Here is a 12,632-nt window from a genome sequence, read left to right on the forward strand (position 1 = left end):
TACATGAGCAACCACCACGCTATGCCTCCTATCACTGTCTCTGACCTGATGAATGCTCAGTTAGTACCTCTGACTCTCAGTATAAACTCTTTCCTTTATCCTTGAATAGTCTGCCCTGGTCATAGTTATCCTTTTGATTTTGATCTAAGCATAAAATGCCATGAGATTTTATTTAATCCTGCTAGCCAAGGACATCTCATGGCCCCCTTTGGGCTTCCTAATTCCCTGGTGGAGATCTTTGCTGCACTTTATATTCCTTCTGGGCCCTGTTTGACTGTAGCTTCACGAACCTTACATTTGCCTCCTTTTTCTTCCTGATCAAGCTCTTGTCAATTCCTCATGCCTTGCCATTCTTATCCTTTCTCTGCATTGGGACATGCTGGTCCTGGACCTTCATTAGTTGGTCCTTAAATAACTGGCACATGCTGGTGACACTAGGTCCTTCCTCCCAACACTAATCATCATACTTAATGTTCCAAATTGAGTTACCAATTTTTTTTTTACTGCATCATTGGTTGATTCTAAACAATATTAATGTAAAGAAATGTTAATAATTGTATTTTGTTGGAGAAACTCCGGTTCCTGACCCAGTAAGGAATTGAGACATTTTAGATAACTTTCATATTTTAAAAATATAGTTGGGAGGTTTTAATTAAAAAAAATATTATGGTAACAGGCTATTTTGGCCCATGAGCCCGCTCTGCCCAATTACACCCCATGAACCTACCCCATCAGAACATTTTGAATGGTGGGAGGAAACAGATCCCCCAGGGAAAAACTCACACAGACATGGGGAGAACGTACAGCACAGGAGTCGAACCCCGGTCCCGATGGTTGGTGCTGTAACAGAATGGCGCTAACTGTTATGCCAAACGTGCAGGATAATTTTTCTTGCACTCTTTACTTTTTGCCATATTTGTTTCAGGTTTGAAGAATGATGTGTTATCATTTATTATTTTCATGGTATTAACTTGCACAATTTCAAAGACTTTACCAAGGGAACATCTTAAAAAACAATCTTGGCCTATGTGGAGAGAAAAAAAATCCTGTGTCAGTTGTTTTTGGAAATTTGAGTTCTGTAATCTTTAGATTATGTGAGAGGGGCTGAGGGTCACAAGTTAACAAAGGTTAAGAAATGAGGTCGAAATAAAAATTTGATGTCAATCACTTGGATTGTTAAAGGTTAGAATAGTTGAAATGGAATAAATTTAGAAAGGAGGGGATTTTTTTCTTGACTCTAAATTGATTTTAATGAGGTGAACTTTGAATCTTATTGGAGCCTTTTGGATGGACAGATAGGAAGATAGAGGAGGCAAGAGTAAAGTCCTTATCCTTCACCATCTCTCCAGGAACATTGAGGTTCGGGGATATGGAGAAATGCTTTTGGGTTAAGACTGAATGAATGGCAATTAAATTAGTTCAAGGGATTTAAAGGAGGTTTGAAAAGAAATGAAAGCACTGGAAATACTCAGAAGCACCTTGTAGAGAAAAATCGGGTTGATGCTTTTGGTCAATGACTAGGAGAACAAAGCCTGTCAATGAAGGGGTCGAATTTGAACTTGGGTGGCAATGGCCAGTTGAAAGAGATAAGATTTGAGCAATCGTATGGACAGTGATAATAGGAGAATGATGCAGGTTTAGGGACCAAATCTTGACTGTGTTGTTTCAGAAATTCTCTTAACCTAACTTAATTTTTCCCTGCACCATGCGACATACCAAATGCAGCAAAGAAGGGGAGGCAGAATTAATTTTGGGGGTGGGGGGGGGCGGGTGGAAAATGTAAATAAAACTATGACAGGGAGTGCAGAAGGCACTATATTCTCCACGTGCTCTCTCACTTTGTGTTAAGGATGGAGAGAGTAACCGTGATAAATATTTTTGTAAATTTAGACAGACAGAACGACAATAGTCCCTTCCAGCTCATGAGACTGTGCCCCCCAAATAATTTAACCTCCAACCCTCTACAACCCTGTAAAACTTTGGAGGGTGGGATGAAACTGAATGAAATCCATGCAGTCATAGGAAGTGCCAGATTTGAACACGGCTCCCTGGCGGTGTAATAGAGTTGCTCTAACTGTGTTTCCCAAAGTCTGATAGTATGTAGTAGTATAAATTCTCTTTCTCCTAATATCTTGGAGATCTGGCTTGTGATGGCCATTTCTTTAAGCCATTTTTCTCGACCCTTCCCCATTTCCTCTTTATCAGCTGATCCATGTTTCACTACAAATGAGAACGAAGTCGTCATCATCAAGGTTAAAATCTGTTCTTCTCATTTTGAATAGATTCAGTGAATGACTAGTTAAGTACAAAATATTCTGTAGCTTATTCTTTGTGGAACATAATCCTTTGATGCATTTGTCCTTGGATATTGACATACTTCCAAATAGCATGTAAGGATGTAATGTGTTACCTTGATATTCAGGGATTTTATTAGTTGTAGTTTCATTTATTTCAAGTATAACAGTGCACAGAGCTATCACAAAATCTTATTTCTATAGAGATAGGGGATTCCATAGTTAGGGGATAGATAAGAGATTCTGTAGAAGAGATCAAGTATCCCCGAATGGTATGTTGCCTCCTTGGTGCCAGGGTCCAAGATGTCTCAGATGGAGTTCATAGCATTCTCAGGAGAGAGAGTGAGCAGCCAGATGTCGTGGTCCATGTAGGGACTAATGAAATGGGTAGGAAAGGTGAGGAGGTCCTGCAAGGAGAGTTCAGGCAGTTAGTCGCAAGGTTGAAGCACAGGACCTCCAGGGTTGTGATCTCAGGATTGCTACCCGTGCCATGTGGTAGTGAAGTTAGAGATTGGTGGATAATGCAGCTTAACACGTGGCTAAAGGCATGGTGCAGGAGGGAGGTATTCAGGTTTCTGGATCATAGGGCTCTCTTCCAGAGAAGAAAAGACCTGTTCCAATGGGATGGTTTGCATCTGAACTGGAGGGAGACAAATATCCTTGTGGGAAGTTTGCTTGTGCTACTCCGGTGGGTTTAAACTAGATTTGCAGGGGGGAGAGGAACCAGAGTGCCAGACCAGATAGAAGAATGGAGGAGGGAAAAGATGAAGTGAAAGTTGCCCGTTAGAAGTCAACGGGTTTACATGGTGGAAACATTCTCAGGTGCATCTATTTCAATGTAAGAAGTGTTGGAGGAAAGGCAGACGAGCTTAGAGTGTGGATTGCCACAAGGAATTATGATATCGTGCCATTGGTGGAACCCTGGTTGCAGGAGGGGCAGGACTGTCAGCTCAATGTTCCAGATTTCCATTGCTTTAAATGTGATAGAATGGGGGGGGGGGGGGGGGAGGGTGTGGATGGTGGTGGAGGGAATGAAAGGGGGAGGAATGATGTGCTCGTTAGGGAAAATATCACAGCTGTGCTCAGGCAGGACAGACCAGAGGGTTAGTCTATTGAGGCTATATGGGTGGAGCTGAGGAACAGGAACTTATGCGGTTGTATTAGTCCAATAGTCAGCGAGAATTGGAGGAGTAAATCTGTAGAGAGAGCAGGCGGCAGCAGGAGACATGAGGAGATTTTAACTTTCCACATATTGACTGGGACTTCTTTACTGTTAAAGGGCTGATTGCCTTGGAGTTTGACATATGTGTTCAGGAACATTTTCTAAATCAATATGTAGTGGTACCAACTATAGAGAATGTAATACTGGGGGATCTCTTTTTAGGGAACAAAACCGGACAGGTAATAGAGGTACGTGTTGGGGAACATTTTGGATCCAGTGATCATAATGTCATTAGTTTCAAGTTAATTATGGAGAAGGATAGGTCTAGGCCTCGAGTTGTGATTCTAAATTGGAGAAAGGCCAATTTTGAGGAAATGATAAAGGATCTAGAATGCGAGGATTTGGTTGTTGTTTTCAGGCAAGGATATACGAGGTAAGTGGAGACCCTTCAAAAGTGTCCTCACAAGCATTAGGCAAGGTCCTGGAAGACTGAAGAGTGGCTAAGGTTGTTCCTTTATTCATGAACCAAGAAATTAGAGATGAGTGAGCCTCATTATCAGTGATAGGGAAACTAATAGACAGGATATTTAGAGAGAGGATTTATGCACATTTGGAAGCCTGCTCAGATTAGGGACATGTTTTGGGGGGGGGGGGGGGGGCAGGGTAAAGTTTAAAAGAGATGTATGTGCAGGGTAAGATATTTTTTAAAACACACAGGTGAATTATACCTCAAAGAGGCTACTGGGGGTAGCTGTGGAAGTAGGTGGAATGGGGAATTTAAAAGATTTCTTGATAGATCGACACATGGATAGAGGGATATGAATCAAGTACAAGCAGCAGTCTTCATTTAATCAAGGCATTGCATTTGGTTCAAGTTCAACCCCATCTAAGCCTCTGGGATTGAGGATGTCTTAGTAGTACATATTGGGAAATTTAATGTTCCCCATTTTGACAACCCTGCTGGTTTTGCATATTTCTGCATTCACTACTGACCCTCTATTGCTCAGTGACTATTAGTAGGCCTTTAGTATTAGATGTTACAATTCCTGAAAAGTCAGGGATGGTATCACATAGTCCTATATAATGTATCAACTATCAGAGTGATGTTACCATATAACCGTTTACAGCACGGAAACAGGCCATGTCGGCCCTTCAAGTCCGTACCGGTTCACTTGAACAACTCCACTAACTCCTCCTCAAACTCCTGAGGAAGTAGAGGCTTTCTTTTTTTTAAAATTTTTTTATTTTTCACACCATAAATCACATTAACCATGGTACACACTTTTTCCTTTTCACACATATACAGTGCCATTTTCTCCCCCCCCTCCCTCCTCCCATCCCACCCTCCCTACCTCCCCCCTCCCGTCCATTTAAGGTATAAAATCTAGGATACATTAAACCAGTCAGACAATGTTGTCATTCAATAAAAATACACCAGAAATTCCACTGAGTCCATTCTTTTCATTTCCTTTTCCTTCCGTTAACTTAGGTAGTGATTGTCCCCGGTAGGTTTTCGCTATTGAGTTTAATGTAAGGCTCCCATATTTGTTCGAATATTTCAATATTATTTCTTAAACTATATGTTATTTTTTCTAATGGAATTCATTTATTCATTTCTATATACCATTGTTGTATTTTCAAATTATCTTCCAATTTCCAGGTTGACATAATACATTTTTTTGCTACGGCTAGAGCTATCTTAACAAATCTTTTTTGTGCATCCTCCAAATCAATTCCAAATTCTTTGTTTTTTATGTTACTTAGGAGGAAGATCTCTGGATTCTTTGGTATATTGTTTTCTGTTATTTTATTTAATATCTGATTGAGATCTTCCCAAAATTTTTCTACTTTCTCACATGTCCAGATTGCATGAATTGTTGTTCCCATTTCTTTTTTTACATCGAAAACATCTATCAGATACTGTTGGGTCCCATTTATTTAACTTTTGAGGTGTAATGTATAGCCTGTGTATTCAGTTATATTGTATCATACGTAACCTCGTATTTATTGTATTTCTCATCGTTCCAGAGCATAACTTCTCCCATGTTTCCTTTTTTATCTTTATATTTAAATCTTGTTCCCATTTTTGTTTAGTTTTACCATTTGTTTCCTCATTCTCCTTTTCTTGCAGTTTAATATACATATTTGTTATAAATCTTTTGATTATCATTGTATCTGTAATCACATATTCAAAGTTACTTCCCTCTGGCAAACTCAAACTGCTTCCTAATTTATCCTTCAAGTAGGATCTAAATTGGTAATATGCCAGCGCTGTATCTTGAGTTATATTGTATTTATCTTTCATTTGTTCGAAGGATAAGAATCTATTTCCTGAAAAACAATTTTCTATTCTTTTAATCCCTTTTTTCTCCCATTCTCTAAAGGAAAGGTTATCTATTGTAAAAGGGAGTAACTTGTTTTGCGTCAATATTAATTTTGGTAATTGATAATTTGTTTTATTTCTTTCTACATGAATCTTCTTCCAAATATTGAGTAGATGATGTAATACTGGAGAACTTCTATGTTGTACAAATTTTTCATCCCATTTATATAATATGTGTTCAGGTATCTTTTCCCCTATTTTATCTAATTCTAATCTAGTCCAATCTGGCTTTTCCCTTGTTTGATAAAAATCTGATAGGTATCTTAATTGTGCGGCTGTATAATAATTTTTAAAGTTTGGCAGTTGTAAACCTCCTTGTTTATACCATTCTGTTAATTTATCTAGTGCTATCCTCGGTTTCCCCCCTTTCCATAAAAATTTCCTTATTATTTTCTTTAACTCCTTGAAGAATTTTTCTGTCAGTTGTATTGGCAATGCTTGAAATAGGTAGAATATCCTTGGAAAAATGTTCATTTTAATACAGTTTATCCTTCCTATTAGTGTTAGTGGTAAATCTTTCCAATGCTCTAAATCGTCCTGTAATTTTTTCATTAGTGGATAATAATTGAGTTTATATAGTTGGCCGAGATTTTTGTTTATTTGTTCACCTAGGTATCTTATTGCTTGCATTTGCCATCTAAATGGTGATTCCTTCTTAAATTTTGAGAAATCCGCATTATTCATAGGCATTGCTTCACTTTTATTTACGTTTATCTTGTAACCCGACACTTCTCCATATTCCTTAAATTTCTTATATAATTTTTTTATTGATATTTCTGGTTCTGTTAAGTATACTATAACATCATCCGCAAATAAACTGATTTTATATTCCTTGTCTTTTCTTTTTATCCCTTTTATATTATTTTCTGTTCTTATCAATTCTGCTAGTGGTTCTATAGCTAACGCAAATAATAAAGGTGATAGTGGGCATCCCTGCCGTGTTGACCTGCTTAAGTTAAATTGCTTTGATACATGTCCATTTACTGTCACTTTCGCTAATGGTCCCTTATATAATGCTTTAATCCAATTAATGTACTTCTCCGGTAAACTGAATTTTTGCAATACTTTTAACAAATAATTCCATTCTGCTCTGTCAAAGGCCTTCTCTGCGTCTAAAGCAACTGCTACTGTTGGTGCTTTATTCCCTTCTACTGCATGAATTAAGTTAATAAATTTACAAATATTGTCTGTTGTGCGTCTTTTTTGATAAATCCAGTTTGGTCTAGATTTACCATTTTCGGTACATACTCTGCTAATCTGTTTGCTAATAGTTTAGCTATTATCTTATAATCTGTGTTAAGTAAAGATATTGGTCTATATGACGCTGGTGTGAGTGGATCTTTCCCTTGTTTTAGTATTACTGTAATTATTGCTGTTTTACATGAATCTGGTAAGCTTTGTGTTTTATCAATCTGGTTGATTACTTCCAGGAGGGGCGGAATTAATAAGTCTTTAAATGTTTTATAGAATTCGATTGGGAATCCTGGTGTCTTATTATTTGGTAATTTTTTTATTATCTCTTGTATTTCTACTATTCCAAATGGCTCTGTTAATTTATTTTGTTCCTCTATTTGTAGTTTTGTTAGTTCAATTTTAGTTAGAAATTCATCTATTTTCCCTTCTTTCCCTTCGTTTTCAGTTCGGTATAATTGTTCATAGGATTCTCTGAAGTTTTCCTTAATTTCTTTTGGATGATATGTAATTTGTTTGTCTTTTTTCCTTGATGCCAATACCATTTTCTTAGCTTGTTCTGTCTTAAGCTGCCATGCTAGGATTTTGTGCGTTTTTTCACCTAGTTCATAATATTTCTGTTTTGTCTTCATTATATTCTTCTCCATCTTATATGTTTGTAGTGTTTCATATTTTATTTTTTTATCCGCCAATTCTCTTCTTTTAGTTGTATCTTCCTTCATTGCTAATTCTTTTTATATATTTACTATTTCCCTTTCCAACTGCTCTGTTTCCTGATTATAGTCCTTCTTCATCTTGGTTACATAACTTATTATTTGCCCTCTAATGAATGCTTTCATTGCATCCCATAGTATAAACTTATCTTTCACTGATTTCGTATTTATTTCAAAATACATTTTAATTTGTATTTCAATAAATTCTCTAAAATCCTGCCTTTTAAGTAACATGGGGTTTAATCTCCATCTATACATTCTTGGAGGGAAGTCCTCTAACTTTACTGTCAATATTAAGGGTGAATGGTCCGATAGTATTCTAGCTTTATATTCTGTTTTTCTTACTCTATCTTGCATACGAGCTGATAACAAAAATAGGTCTATTCTTGAGTATGTTTTATGTCTAGCCGAGTAATATGAATATTCCTTTTCCTTTGGGTGTTGTTTCCTCCATATATCCAAAAGTTGCATTTCTTCCATTGATTTAATTATAAATTTGGTTACTTTATTCTTTCTGTTAATTTTTTTCCCAGTTTTGTCCATATTTGAATCCAAATTCAGGTTGAAATCCCCTCCTATTAATATGTTCCCTTGCGTATCTGCTATCTTTAAAAAGATATCTTGCATAAACTTTTGATCTTCTTCGTTAGGTGAATATACATTGAGTAGATTCCAAAACTCCGAATATATCTGACATTTTATCATTACATATCTCCCTGCTGGATCTATTATTTCCTCTTCTATTTTAATTGGTACATTTTTACTGATTAATATAGCTACTCCTCTTGCTTTTGAATTATACGATGCTGCTGTTACGTGTCCTACCCAATCTCTCTTTAATTTCTTGTGCTCCAATTCAGTTAAATGTGTTTCTTGCACAAATGCTATATCAATTTTTTATTTTGTCAGTAAATTTAGCAGTTTCTTCCTTTTAATTTGGTTATGTATTCCATTAATATTTAAAGTCATATAGTTCAACGTAGCCATTTTATACTTTGTTTATCTTCCCTTTCCATTTCTCCATCATTACCTTTCCTTGTTATCCATTTCTGTTTTCTTGTTTTTAACCCTTTATAAGACAACATTCCTAAAACATCAAACATTTTCCTTATTCTCCTATTTAAAACTTCTTTAGCCCCAATCTCCCCTTCCCCTCCTGAGTTGTCCTTTATCCCTTGTCGGACAACCACATCTCCCCTCTCCATTTGGATTTGCGAATTCACTCGCAAACGTCAGCTGATTTTGCAGTGACCGTAACTCCTCCCCACCCAGCCCCCCCCAGAAAAGATTTCACTTTTCATATGTAACAAAGGTCACTCTTTTAATTCCCTCCTTATTCCCTTTATTCCATTTCCTTCCCTTATTAATTCTTGTCTATACTATCTATATTTTCCTCTAAATACGGATACATTCATGTATGCACATTATACATATACACACATATACCTCTTTACCCACATACATATAAATCGTGGTCATTTTTACTCTTGTTACATGTCTTCATCTTTCTGTTTGTTTTGTAGTTGTTTTGCAAATTTCCTTGCTTCCTCTGGATCTGAGAATAGTTTTTTTCCATAAGATCGTTTTCGATGTATTCAGGAGTTCAAAACTTATGTGTCTTTTTAGTTCGCAGTCTTTTGTACCCTCGTTACACGTCTTCATCTCTCAGTCTATTTTGTAATTGTTCTGCAAATTTTCGTGCTTCCTCTGGATCCGAGAATAGTCTGTTTTGCTGTCCTGGAATAAATATTTTCAATACTGCTGGATGCTTTAGTATAAATTTATACCATTTCTTCCATAAAATCGCCTTTGCTGTATTGAACTCCTTTCTCTTCTTCAGGAGTTCAAAACTTTTATCTGGATAAATGAAGATTTTTTGCCCTTTGTACTCCAGTGGCTTGTTGCCCTCTCTTACTTTTTTCATTCTTTTCTCCAGTACCTTTTCTCTTGTAGTATATCTTAGGAATTTTACTAAAATAGATCTTGGCTTTTGTTGTGGTTGTGGTTTAAAGGCCACTGCTCTATGTGCCCTTTCTATTTCCATTTCTTGCTGTAGTTCTGGACATCCTAGGGTCTTAGGGATCCACTCTTTTATAAACTCCCTCATATTCTTGCCTTCTTCATCTTCCTTAAGGCCCACTATCTTTATGTTATTTCTTCTGTTATAATTTTCCATTATATCTATTTTCTGAGCTAACAGTTCTTGTGTCTCTTTAACTTTTTTTATTAGATTCCTCTAATTTCTTTTTTAAGTCCTCTACCTCCATTTCTACTGCTGCTTCTCGTTCTTCCACCTTGTCCATTCTTTTTCCTATTTCTGATAAGGTCATATCTATTTTATTCATTTTCTCTTCTGTATTGTTTATTCTTCTTCTTAAATCATTAAATTCTTGCGCTTGCCATTCTTTAAATGACTCCATGTATTCTTTAATTAGAGAAAGTATATCCTTTGTCTTGCCTTTCCCTTCTTCTTCTATTTCACTGTACTCTTCCTCTTCTTCTTCCTCTGGGTTGGCCATCTGTTGTTTCTTTGTTGTCCTTTTCTTCTCTTCTTTCTTGTTTTCGTTGTCTTCTATATTCTCCTCTTGCTGCAGCTGTTCTGCAGCTGTCATTGCCGGCTGTGGATATCGACTCACCAGCTGGTCACCCCTCCCGTCGGTGTGTTTTTTTGCATGCACATCACGCATGCGCGACTCCTCGCGCATGCGCGGTTGCGCACTTTTACTCGGCTCTGCGAGCCATTGTTGTAGTTCTATTTCTACCAACCTGAGGAAGCGGGCTTCTCTCTCCACATCGGGCCTCTTCGGGCAGGTAAGGCCTTCTCTTTCTTCCTCCGTTGTCTTCTCTTCCTCTTCTTACCGTTGATTTTGATTTTTCTTTTTTTGTCGCAATCTTCTTTCCACCTTTATACTCACTTTTCTTTAACTTTTATTTCTGTGCCTTTGTGTTTTCCTTTGTTTTTTCCGACTTTTCTGGAGAGGGCTGGAGTTCACCGTCCGGCCACTACTCCATCACGTGACTCCTCCCAAGTAGTGACTTTCTTCATGATGCCATTGGTGTGTTGGTTAGGATTGAAGGAATGTTTAATACAATATGGATGTCTTTCTGGATATAAAGTTAATTGGGAAAAAAGTGAAATATTACTGGTAAGTGAAGGAGATTATTCAGTTTATAAGAATATTATTAATTTGAAGTGGACTGATTGAATTAAATATCTGGGTATAATTTTGAATGTTTATTATCAATCTTTATATAAATTAAATTATGCTCCATTAATGAAAAAAATTAAAACTGATTTGATGAAATGGAAAGATTTACCTATTAATTTAATGGGAAGGATAAATACAATTAAGATGAATATTTTTCCGCGTATTCAATATTTGTTTCAATCGATTCCATATTTACTTGATAAATTTTTTTTCGAGACCTTTCTCTTTTTTTAAATCTCTACCTATACTGCCTCATTGGATGAACTCTCCATTACATCCACTCTGAGTGCAGTGTGACACTCTTCCTGATCATGAATGCAACCCATTCACTTCTACACCCCTCGACATCCTGTCATTGGGTTAGAATGATTCAGAGATATGAGCACAGAATCCAGTAATTCACTATAGTGGGAGAATTGCTCAATTACTAACATTGTCATTGGGTTTTTCCTGACAAAAGACAAAGGAGGAAAAACCCAACCCCAACCAACCAATTTTCCCTTGCAACCGCTGCAACCGTGCCTGTCTGTCCCGCATTGGACTTGTCAGTCACCTACGAGCCTGCAGCAGATGTGGACATACCCCTCCATAAATCTTCGTCCGCGAAGCCAAGCCAAAGAAAGAACATTGTCTGTTGATGAAATGTAATATAACCTTTTTGGATGGCTGTCATATATAGAATAGGAAGCTAATGTCCACATTTTCTGCTTATAGTTATCTGTCGGCTGCAACTAAAGCATATTATCTGGCCACTTATCTCATTACCGTTGTGGAACTTGTTGCCAAATTGTCACAGCAGTGACCTCATTTTAAAAGAACTTTGTTTTCAAAGCCATTTGGAACATCTGCAGGCGGCGAAAGATGATATGCAATGGAAAATATTTATCGTCTTTGTTTTGGCATCTGAGCCATCTCTAGTCCATCCTATTTCTATTCATATTGTTTCCAACCTGAGATCATCAAGGGCAGGAGGTCGTAGAGTGAAAAAGAAAACTTGGAGGACCTCGACTAGTCGAGCAGTATCTGTGGAGGCAGAGTGATAGCCGAAGACTTGGGTTGAGACCGGCATTCCAAAACATAGACTGCCCTTTTGCCTCTACAGATGATGGGTGATCGGTTGAGTTCCTTCAGTTTGTTTTAGGTTTCATGTTCTAGCATCTGCAGTCTCTTGTGTCAGAGAGTTGTACACATAACAATAGCCCTTCAGCCAATCATGTCCACACTTGCTTTTTTGCCCATCTACACTAATCACATTCGTCTCCATTAAATCCATATTTTGCTATACCTTGCCTATTTGTGTCCATTCCATTCTCAACAGGGGCCACAGCATATTTAAGGAGAGCCACAGACTGAAATCATGAGATATTTTTAATATACTTTCTGTAGTTTGTTGGAGAGAAGCATGAAAGAAACCAATGAAACGATTGCTTCACAGGGAAGGGGGGGGCCCCATAAACTTTGAGCAGAGTCCTCAGTGGGCCATAGCCAAAAAAGTTGAGAATGGCTCACCCAATTTTCTGCCAGTTGTAGTTATTCCACCAACTCCTCTGACAGCCTCAGATATCAATCACTTTCTGTGTGTGTAAAAGAAAATGTTTCCTTCGGCTTCCTTCTCCTCACCTTGAACCTTTTCCCTCTTAATTTTGATGCTCCACTATGGTGATCTACTCAATGCCTCAT

General features: G+C 37.4%; 1 protein-coding gene across 10 annotated transcripts in view; it reads left to right on the forward strand.

The window, feature by feature from the left end:
- mad1l1 (mitotic arrest deficient 1 like 1) overlaps positions 1 to 12,632 on the forward strand; it is a 1,066,498-nt gene that overhangs the window by 235,844 nt on the left and 818,022 nt on the right. The window lies entirely within an intron of this gene.

This window comes from Narcine bancroftii, chromosome 3, assembly GCF_036971445.1.
Source record: "Narcine bancroftii isolate sNarBan1 chromosome 3, sNarBan1.hap1, whole genome shotgun sequence".
In the NCBI taxonomy this organism is placed as follows: domain Eukaryota; kingdom Metazoa; phylum Chordata; class Chondrichthyes; order Torpediniformes; family Narcinidae; genus Narcine; species Narcine bancroftii.